This window comes from Olea europaea, chromosome 14, assembly GCF_002742605.1.
Source record: "Olea europaea var. sylvestris chromosome 14, O_europaea_v1, whole genome shotgun sequence".
NCBI classification, from domain to species: Eukaryota; Viridiplantae; Streptophyta; class Magnoliopsida; order Lamiales; family Oleaceae; genus Olea; species Olea europaea.
This window is the reverse complement of record NC_036250.1, coordinates 5,677,869-5,689,699: the sequence shown is the minus strand read 5'-3', so window position 1 is coordinate 5,689,699 and position 11,831 is coordinate 5,677,869. Positions and strand designations below refer to the sequence as shown.

The following is an 11,831-nucleotide window of genomic DNA, read 5'->3' as shown; positions in this document are numbered from 1 at the left end:
AAGAAAAAAAAAAGTTATTTTGTTTTAAAATGAGTCAAACAAGGACATAGTCTGATCCCTCAAAAACTCTCTAAATTAATAAGAGTTATTGTACAACAATTTATTATTTAACGGAGGCTGTTAATGTGTAGAACTCTACTTGCATGTATATTTGCTAATACTAAAAACTTGCACTTGTCAGTTATCATTTACCAACTTCGAATTCATCACTCAGTGTCTATTAATGCCCTCTTAAATCCAGGGAAGGAGCAATAATTTACCCATGAGAAAATATTCTATGAAGATCTCATAGCAATTGGATGGTCACAAGACCATCATGACGACGAAATATCTTGTTTTATTTCTATTTTTCTCAAAATGTATTTTTCTCTCTATTCTTTTCAATCACATATTTTTCATTAAAATAATATTACACATAAATAAAATATTTTTTCTTATTTTTCATCCACACATTCTCCATCAATCTACTATTCTAAAATTCATTTTCCCATAAAATGGGTGCCAGTGCCAAAGACCCTCAAAATAAATAAAAAAATAAAAATAAAAATTGTTGTTGATGACCCCTTTTTTTAACAAAAACAAATTTAGGTACCCTTCACTCACGTATTTATCTTCGTTACTTTTCACATATGTTGTAGCTCATAAAGGACTCTTATGAAAATAATTTTAGACCAAGAAAAACTACTCTAGATAAACGGTTCCCTAAGCAACATAATTCTATTAATTTTTTAGACAAAATTATTAAATAGTAGAAATATTATATTATGTTTATCGAATACAGTTGACATTGGTACCACTAAAAACATCTTCAAATATAAATTGATGAAATAGGTCTTCTAACTTGATACGATTATAAAGGATAAAGATACAAGTACAGGGTCACGAGGGTACCGGACGTGGCCCCCTAACTCGTGGCCTTGTACATGAAGTAGGGTTCAATTAAAATTGAGCTCGAGGGCATGAATACAAATAGTTTATTATTGACTGCATTGTATCTAGCATAAGCTCTTAACAAGACTAATTTCTTATTTTTATGAGATTGGTGATTTACATCGGTAAGCCCATTAGTGACACATTAAGCTCCCATTTGATTCACATTCTTTGTTTACAAAAATGAAAAATATGACTGTTATCAAATACATCAAGCTACCATATTTAATTTTCTATCTCTAGTGTAGGTCCCGTAACAACTATATTTTTTCAATTTCATTCTTAAATCTATGAGAATCAAACGGGGTCTAATTTGAAGTGTGATTTCACGTCAATCCTTTCATAGAGTATTTGATATACAATCACTTGTCCGTAAAAGGAGCCACCATACGTTAAGCAGGGTTCAATTATAAGTAAGCTTGGGGGCATGAATACAAATAGTTTATTTTTGACTGCATTGTATCTAGCTTAAGCTCTTAAAAAGATTAATTTGCTTATTTTCATGAGATTGATGATTTATATCGGTAAGTCCATTAGTGGCATATTCATTTGAAGTGTGATTTCACGCCAGTCCTTTCATAAGAGTATTTGACATACAATCACTTGTCCATAAAAGGAAATTTTCATTACTCCAATGACCGTACGGATCAAACCCTAATCTTGGGATAGGGAAAATGGTCCCCATCCTAGTCAACACTAGTGGGGCCAACGTCAACTATGGTGGGTCCCTTGGCCCCCATGTGCTAGACATAATGATAAATTTTCAGAAAAAGAAAATATAGGGCTTATTAGTATATGAATTCAAATAGCGATTTATAATTATAGACTACCTTAGGTTTCTCTTTGAGCATATAACTATTGGTTTTATTGGCCATTATCAGTCATTATGTGCCTTAAGAAATGGCCAAGTCACGTGGATGCACCCACTTTTGAGAACTCTAAGACCATTTAATGGAAGCTTACTTTTTCTTCTTGGGATTATTGACGAGGTAATGGTTAAAGTATTGTTTAAACATACATGTTTAGTCTGTTGAAGTTATAAGATTATATTGAAATTTCAATTTAGTACAAAAGATTTTACAATAAAAGAGTTGGTGAACCCACGTCTCTCTTAAGTCAATTGTCAACTAATTTCATGGAGATTCGAGTCACAAAAGTTTTAAGGAATGTCAAGGTAGAAGAATTCAAGTATCTAGATTCATATAGAGTGATCCAAATTCGAAGACAACGACAATGTTTTAAGCATGGCAAACCAATACAATTCATAGAGCGAAATCATACTCCAATGAAGCAAGACACACAGAATTTCATGTATTCTTACACGCAAAGTAGTATATCGTGATTTAACTCTGATGATGTGACAACTTACCTACCAATGCAAAAGATTCAAATTTTGTCCTCATATCTCTACCATTCTATTCCAAGCACTATGGCATCCACCTCATTTGAAATTTTACCAATGTTTCTATATCAGCGATTCACGACGTTGACAAAGATAACACGGTAATTGATCATCAACATGAACTATGATCCACCCTTAGGAAAAATAATTATTTTACTTTTAAACGTTTTTACACAGTTTATCTCATTATATGTGTATACGAATTACATTATTCGTTCCAATTTCATCGCAATGACTTCAACTAAATTGTGGGAAGTGGCGATTGTTGATTATAAAATACGATGCAACTCATTTCCTCGGACAACTAATAATGGAATTTAGATACTAATTATAGACAAGAATAACAATTTTTAAGTCATTTAGAACATAATATTTACACGATGAAACTTTTTACGTAAATTAGATTGATACCTTAATTACATTACTCAATTATCATACCTTCTAAAACACCGAAAATCACCGACATGTTGTTGACGTCGAGTATCGATATGCGACACCCATCGGAGAGTTGTCTATAGGTTGATTTCTCCATCTAGTGTCAGGTAGCCACTCGGCATCCGCGTATCGATCCCTTGCGATGGATTTTAGGCAACCGTAAATGGGTGGGCAAAACCCTGATTTATTGAAGAAGTCACGTCTAAGTGTAAATGAAAGAACTTAACTTAAGTGGCTCAATTTTTTAACAAGTCAATTATCATTTTACCTCCAATTCGAAAACAAGAGGGAGGTTTAGATTTATATGTAAAGTAAAATATTTTTTAGGCCTATTTGACCCATATATATATATATATATATATATACATATGAACAGTGATTTGACATTATTTTAATCACACATTTTTCAATAAAATAATATTATACTTAAATTCAAAATTTTTCATTATTTTATAACCACACATTTTCCCTCAATATTTTATTCAAAAATGCACTCTTATGAAAATAATGTAGATCAAACAAGGGCTTAAGTAACCACTATATTTTACCATTTTTAATGTCAAGCTTGATTTATATTTGATGTCATAAGTACAAAAAAAAATGTATTACTTTAAACTATTAAATTTAAAAATTTTAGAATTAAAAAATATTGTTTTAATCAATGTGGCAGCGACATATTGATCGAAACCTTTAAAAAAAAAATTAAAATAATAATAATAAAATCATATGCCAATGTGTTTGGACACTGGATTCCTTTTAGCTAAAAAAGTGTTATCCGGTTGATATGAGCTCAAGGATAACTAGCAAATATTGCACAAAATTGAGTATGAATCCGAAGACTTCTAATTTTAACTACACTTACTATAGACTATAGCACGCTAGATTGAATTTGAAACTGCATAAAATTGCTACAAGAAACCAATGCACCATTTTAGTGCTATTTAAGTCAATTTTCACCAAGATAAATACTTGATTAGGCAAAACCCAATCGACACTCTTAGGCCATGTTTAAAAATTAAAATGGGGCCCGATGAGTGGGCTTCAAGAATTTCTCTATGGATAGCATTCATTTTCCTGTGAACTGGCTTATTTATTAGACAGTGTTCGTTTAATGTCCAAATCGACATAAAACAAACTTGGGGACCAATCGTAAGTTGCCAAAAAGATTAAGTCTTTGTTTGGTAGATATTAAAATCAGATTGTTTTAGTAGATTATGATAAAAATAGATGGAATGTGTGGTTGAAAAATTACGAATCTTATGAAATGTATGATTAAAATTAATTGTTAATTTTGACTTAAATTTTAATCAAATTTTGTAACGATGCCAAAGAGGAGAAGTTATATATTAACAAAATATAGTGAAAAATGGTTGTGATGCGCAAAAGAATAGGATCCGAATCCACCGAATAAATGAGAAGTGACAAATGGGGGACTTTAGTTTTAAAGCAAATCTACTCAAGTAACATCAACAGATTTCTCCAGTGTCTTTAGCGTGAGAGTCAAAGAGCACCAAGCTAAAGGATCAATCAATCAAATCGAAATTGAACTGAAGTAACAACGAAAAGGGATCCAAATGCATTGGTTATTCCTCTTTGATGGTTAAAAAGGTTCTTGGGGTTAGGGTATGGGGGCCAGTGGGGTTCCAAAGCCAAATCGGTAGTTGTTCATGGTGGAGACCGACAAGAAATGACTGATTCTTAAATTACTTTATCAAACACTGCCGAACTTCTTCACCAATTTGTTAAAAGCTTGCCATTTTTGGACACGAGGGTCCTTGAAGCCCTTTATGAGCAACCCTTTTTCATCTTCGTCTCTTGCATCTGTTTATGTTCTTCAGATCTTGTTACCATTTTGAATAATCCAATTCTAGAGAGAGAACCTAGAGGGAGAGGGGAAAAAATGGCTCGCGGGAAGATCCAGATTAAAAGAATTGAGAATCAAACTGACGAGCAGGTGACTTATTCCAAGGGGAAGAAATGGGCTCTTCAAGCACTAGCGGATCCAGCACCTGGCGAGCACCCGCGGCCGGGCGTGCTGGATCCGCCGGCAGCCATTTTTTTTGTTTGAGAATAGATGAATTTTTAGGTTATATTTCTGATTATCATTTTTTGTTCAATCATTCCCTTTGGCCAAGTTGGTGAGTGCCGATTTTTACTTCTTACAAGTCCCAGGTTCGATTCTTCATCAATCAACTTTTTGCTCAATTTTTTTAGCTTTACAATTTTTACCAAAAATTAACGGAACGAGGAGGAGGGGATTCGAACCTGGAGTTATTGTTAAAATTACTAATGGTTTGGCCAATATGCCAGTTGTTGAATTGTGATAGCATATTTAACAAATTTATATATATTAGATCTTAGCTTGTTTTAATGCAACAATACAAATTTGAACTCGTACTCTTCTTTTGAATTATATAAAACTTGGCAACAATATCATTTGATGAATATAGTTTATTGTTTTAACAAAATTATATATGTTGAATTTTGACAAAATAATTGTTATGTTTAAATTTTAGGTCTTGCTTGATTTCCATTTATTTTAAAATATATTTTTCTCTCTTTTATTTTCAATCATATATTTTTCAATAAAATAATATTACACGAAATTCAAACCTTTTTTCTTATTTTTAACCACATATTTTCCATCAAATCACTATTTTCCAAAATGTATTTTTTGCCAAAAAAGAAAATAAAAAAAATTACATCAAACGAGCTTGTAATATTTTATTGGGCCAATGGTTGGCCCTCAACAATCACCCGTGCTGACTCAAAATCCTGGATCCGTCACTGTCTTCAAGAAAGCTCGTGAACTCACTGTTCTTTGTGATGCTAAGTTTTAAGTTATTATGAATCCATGATCTCTAGTACTCAGAAGATCCATGATTATATGAGCCCCACCACCACATGTGATTCTTTATCTGTCGTAAAAAGAGCTCAAATTTTGTTTAGTACGTAGTAAATCGGATTATGGTCGTTAAAAGTTGTTATTTCTGTGTTTTTAGGACAAATTAAGCAACTGTTTGATCAGTATCAGAAGGCTGTTGGAGTTGATCTTTGGATCGCTCATTACGAGGTTTTTTTTATCAAAATATACTAAAAATTTTAATTTTAACCTCCACCAAATAGTGGCAAAATCACAATAAATTTGAATTTTTTCTCATTTCTCTTTCTTTATCTTACGCTCACCCTCACACCTTTTATTAAAACCTTAACCCTTCTAATGTTTTAAAATTTGTTCATAATTTTTCTTTATAAATTATCATATCTACTAAAATTTTTTCACTTTCCAATCAAATTTTCAATTAATTAGGGCCTAAATTTGCATTTTCTTCTATCCTAATTATGTACATAATATGTGACTGGATTGATTATATCCAATTTAAATTATATTTAACGAATTGTATTTATTTGATTGAATATAGGTTACATGTTTTTTTTTTTTTTGATTGCTTGAATTGATTGTTTGTATTAAATACACTATAAATTTTTTTAAATATAAATATGTATTTTCTTATGATGAGCAAAATATTAATGAAAAAGTATTTTTTAAATGTAAATCTACATTTTCTCGATTAATTATAAATAATTCAAAAATCAAGAACAAATATTCGATTTTTAAATATTTTGATTGTGCCCACTAACTAATAATCTCTGCGTCCACCCTTGATATTAATCACATCTTTTATGGGTTCCATAACTTTTTAACTACACATTTCAAAAACTTCTATCTCAATCTACTAAAAAATCTAATTTTAATTCCAAACACCCTTTAGATGAAAGTGTTATAATACTAAAATTCTACAAGTATGCGGAGAAAATCTCATTTCAGATCCTCTTTCATTCACCCATCATCCTTTCATATAGACCGATGGGCTCAAGCTCACCGCCTTAGTCATGAGAAGCTATAGTATTCCAACATGGAACAGTGTGCCACAATACGTTTGAGAGAATTTGATTAGTTGGTGAGTTTGGCTACGACATGATTATGATGACACCTAGGCCTTAATCTTGTGTCCAAAGCCATCATGTCATCACCCTGATTGGTTGGTCCATGCGGTGTTACCGTCATGGAGAGCACTTTCTCTGTTATGTCATGATAATGTTTTTATATAATGTCTTTCCATAGTTTGACTCCAATCTCTATCAATTAGATATTGGGTCAGAAAGTGTTGAGTTGACCTATTTGGACCCTTTGGAAGGTCGGATCTTTTGATCAAGTCAAAGATAGTCCTAATACGTTGATAGAACTCCTGTTGCCCAAGAGTATTTTATGAATATTGATCCCTACTATTGGCATGATGATGACCCATGCATCATTGTGGGGCTGCAATGCCTCTTCGGGGTCCTCATTGGAGAAATTGAACCATTCAATTCCATTCTCAATTCCCAAATTATTCCTATTGATGTTGGTTACAAGGTTTCCCCAACTATGCACTTCTTCACATGTCTACACGTCTCTCTTTTAGAACCTTCAGTGCTACAGGTTTTTCCAATAGCATTCATTGTTGGAAAAAATGAGTAAATGACTCACTTTTGGCAAAAAAATTTGTGGGACCTGTTGGTCCAATTTGAAAGATCAAAGTTGATCCGTGCTCTCCTCCGCAAGAGCATCAAAATCATATATTTATATGTCAAAAATGAAGCTTAGGTAAATGAGAAATTGAAGTTCAAAGATGACCATTGAAAGATGATTTATGTGGGAAAAATGAGTTTAGTCCCACATAGGAAAAATATGAAAGCAAGAACTACTTTAAATGTGGCTATACATTGAAAATGTGTAATCATGTGTAGTATAGAGGTTCTCTCCACGTGCGCGCACAGGGGGTGCAAAGAATGTCGAACCGAACGAAGCAAAAATTGACCCCTTTGGAGAGTCCACATTTTGTAATTTTTTCTTGCTTTTTCCATTGACTTTTGAGTTTCTGAAACTCCAAAAACTGATATAACTCCAATGTTTAATGGACAAATTAAGTCTATATAATTAAACTCAGTTTCCAACAATTTTTTTAGATGAAAAAAATCGTTCTCTTCCTTCTATGCACTGTTCAGATATTTGCATTTGTCCAGTAGGGTCGTAGTTTCTTGCATACGCATATTTGTCTAGTAAGGTCGTGGTGATATTGTTCAGACGCTAAATTAGTTCGTCAGAATAGTTTCTGTGGTGCTCACATACTACAGGTTTCACTGTTGTATCCTGAAAAATAGACGCTCGGATCAAAACTCAAGCACACACGGTGAAAGGGCGAATATGTTTTAAAGAAACTATGCTTGCACAAGCCTCGGGTTAAAATATTAATTTTCTAGAATTATATGCTTTCCAGTTTAACAGATTGACATGCTTTTCAGATTTAATTAGCAGATTTATATGATTTCTAGTTGTGTGTCTCTGTAAATAATATAATTTGCTATACATAATTCTCACAATTTATATAATATATTTTGTATATACTAACCGATATGTGAAATTGTGTTTGTGCAAATTCAAATTCTATGTTTAATTCACTGCAAAAATCGATATGTTGCATATGCAGTAATCTGGTATAAATAGGGTAATCTATTGCAAATACGGCAAACTATTGCATATACGGTAATCTGGTGTAAATACGGTAAACTGTTGCAAATACGATATGCTATGCAAATACGGTATGTTGCATATATGGTAAGTTGTAAATACGATATACCGTAAATGTGGTAAGCTGTAAATATGGTATGTTGCATATACAGTATACAGTATGTATAAATCCAACATGTAAAGTTCATATACAGTATGAATGAATCCGATTTCATCCACTACAATAAAATCCAACATTCATATCTATGCCCCGTGTTGATTTCTCCTGGTAGGCGAGAAAGGCAAATGGAGCGCATTAGCTTTGTTGTGTTGTGAAATTCCTACCACACTGTGTGGCTTAGCTAAGAACTTGTGCAATTGACCTTGCCTAATTAGCGCTTCAACTTTTTCTCTTAGGTCTATACATTCATGTATAATGACCTATCGACCTGTGATATTGCCAATATTTTCCATTATTGAGATCCACAAATTTCTTACATTGGTGTAGGCTTGTGAAGTATTTCCTTATCAGTTACATAAAGACCCCTTCTAATGAAATTTTTAAGAGGCGGTATTCTTAAAATTCCTTTGGGCAAAGCTGAGCCCGTTCAGTTTGATGACACTTTATTCTCCTTTCGGACGTGGGTCCCTTTTATCTTTTCATTCATTGGGTCAACCTCTTCTTCTAGAATTTTGATCCTTCTTCATGAGTAGACCACCAAAACCTCGTCTTGAGCTTTAGTCTTGATAGGGTAGCCATCAGAGATTTTTTTGGCCTCCATAATCTGCTCATTGAACCTTGTTGAAGTAACCTTCAAGGACTTGTGATGTAGGATGGATTGAGAAATTCAGAACCTATAAAAGTTGAATAAACTAGCAGAACCACCAGAATACACACAATAAAGAAATAGCTAGGGGAGGAGAAGAAGAAAGGAGAGAAGAGAAGAAAGGGCTGTGGAAAAGGAGAACACTCCTGCAACAGTCAATTCATTCTATCATATCTGTTTTCCACTAAATATTACAAAGGCTATATATAGAACTACAAAACGTAAGAAACTGATTGGGACTGGGCAGCCCATGGGTAATACAAGTCCAATATATAACTGTAAAACAAAAAAAAAGGACTGGGCTTGGACTATTCCATGAGTAACACAAGTCCAAACATAGATGGATAATACAAGCCCAAAAGTCGATGTCCTCATCAACTCTCTCGGGGTGGGAGAAAAACTCGACTCTGTCGAGTGAACAAAACGCAATATCTGCAGTCAATCAGATACTCAAAGTGTTCCAAATCAAGCCAATGAGGACGATCTTTTTAACGAGCCAAATATCGAAACTCAATAAATGAAGACAATGTCAGTTGCAAATTATCCCCAAGTATATGATCTGACCACAGTGAACTGGGTAAAGTACGATCTTGTTGACTCCTATTCATGTACCATCAGAATCAAGTTGATTCACCCAACAAAAAAGAAAGCACGGAATCTCTCTATCATTGGTTAACACAATCTATTCATCTAAAATAACATCAATTTAATCTTTGTATGCTGTGACAGACAGCATTCGATTAGACATAGCAAAAGATTTAGTGTGGGAGCTCCCATGTGGAGATAGAAAAGGATCATCAAAAGGGTCAAAATAGTCTTTATAAGCAATGTAGTCCTTTACAAATAAAATAGGGTGGTGGCCATAATGTGATGAAAGATCATTAACATATGCATTTGGACCAACATGCATTAAAATTTCATAAGGACCAGCATTACGGGCTTGCAATATAACATAATCCCCAACATTAAATTCAAAATGTCGTTTATGCAAATCAACTCGAAGTTTATATAATGCATTACTTGTTTCAAGTTGTTTATTGATCTCAATACGTAAGTCATGTAGATGTGGTACAACTACCTCATTTGACATCAACGCACTAGCATGTGAGGACATGAGAATAACATCTAAGCGTCTCCTAGGCTTATAATCATGACTAACTTCAAAGGGACTCAAACTTAGAGATCGATTCACAGAATTGAAATATGCAATTTCAACATGTGGGAGGATCAAATCCTAATTCCTAAAATTTTCCTTAAAGATGACATGATTATGCGACTCATCAGCACCTTTGGGTTGATTAAGGATAGGTACTACAAGGGCCTTAATGGGAGGAAGTGGCGGCAATGAAACAAAAGGACGATTGTCATTATACCTTCTATATGAAAAAGAAGGCTCAGGAATATCACGATCTTTACACTTATTTTCCCAAATGGGATGAACATTAGACGGGGAAGGCTCTATGATAGACTTATGATGAGGTGGCGCTAATGAGATGGGTGAATGGAGATGATCGCGCTTTTCATATGGAATACTAATAAATAACTCATAATCTCGAGCAAAAGAGTGAGCGTATTCAAGAGTAGTGACGCCTCGAAAGAATAACTCACGCTTGAGTTCATCTTTTAGACCTTGTATAAACCTACTCAAAGTAAGTGTTTCATCCTCAATGACATGATCTTTCATTCGAAATTCCTCAAATTGAGCAATATACTCGTTCACTAACTGATTCCCCTATTTAAAGGCAGTCCATTGAGTAAAAACCTCAAAATCTAAGCAACCATCAAAAGTAAGAATGTCTAATTTAATGTCTCTAAAGTAACTCTCCTTATGACAAGGAAGGGAATGAGTACCGTGACGATCGTAGGCTCGTTCTCTCCCAAGAACTTGATCCTTATCACTATGATCATATTGAAAATATTTTTGATCTCCTTGTCGATGAGGATAATGTCTAATATGGGATACTTCAGAATTATCAACGTCAATTGAATGAGGGATTTGCTTAAAATTGTTCAAATTAGCAGAAAATACCTTACTATCTTCAAGAGTAGCGGTCATCTGGGTTTGGACGGTTGCTATTTGTCGAGTGAGTGCATCAAATTGTGAAGGGTCCATATTTAGGTACTAAAACTAGAAGTGACAAGATGACAAGTATGCATGCACTGTATAACAGTTAAATGACGTGCAATAGAGAGATCAATGAACAATAAGTGCAAGCAATGAAAATAACAACTCGAGCCCTTTAAATTTTTAAAAATTTTTAATTTTGGGATTAAATACATCCAAATACAACAAGCTAATACTGCTAGTATATGTAAAATAGCAAAGCAAGGGTCAAATATTGGTCAAAACCTAATCACGTAAAATAAGTGAGGTACAAGTGGAATTTAACGAAGTTAATGGATCTAATTACGTGAGTTTAGGTAAAAATTGGAACAACAGCAGCATACAAAAATATTGATGTAATTTTAAAATGAAACAGTAATATAAGCCAAAGATAAATAAAAACAGTAACTCCCCCTTTTTTTTGTTCGTCGAAGTAAATGGATCGATCAACATGACAAGAAGAGGTACCTGCAAAACGATGTTAGAAAAAATACAATTTTTTTTTTCACTTTTCTTCTCTCTCTCTCTCTTTTTTTTTCCTCTTTTTTTTGTTCTTTGTGTTTTTGTTTTTGTTTTTGTTTT

General features: G+C 33.4%; 1 pseudogene; it reads left to right on the top strand.

The window, feature by feature from the left end:
* Positions 1–4,613: 4,613 nt before the first annotated feature.
* LOC111409622 overlaps positions 4,614–11,831 on the top strand; it is a 49,468-nt pseudogene continuing 42,250 nt past the window's right edge.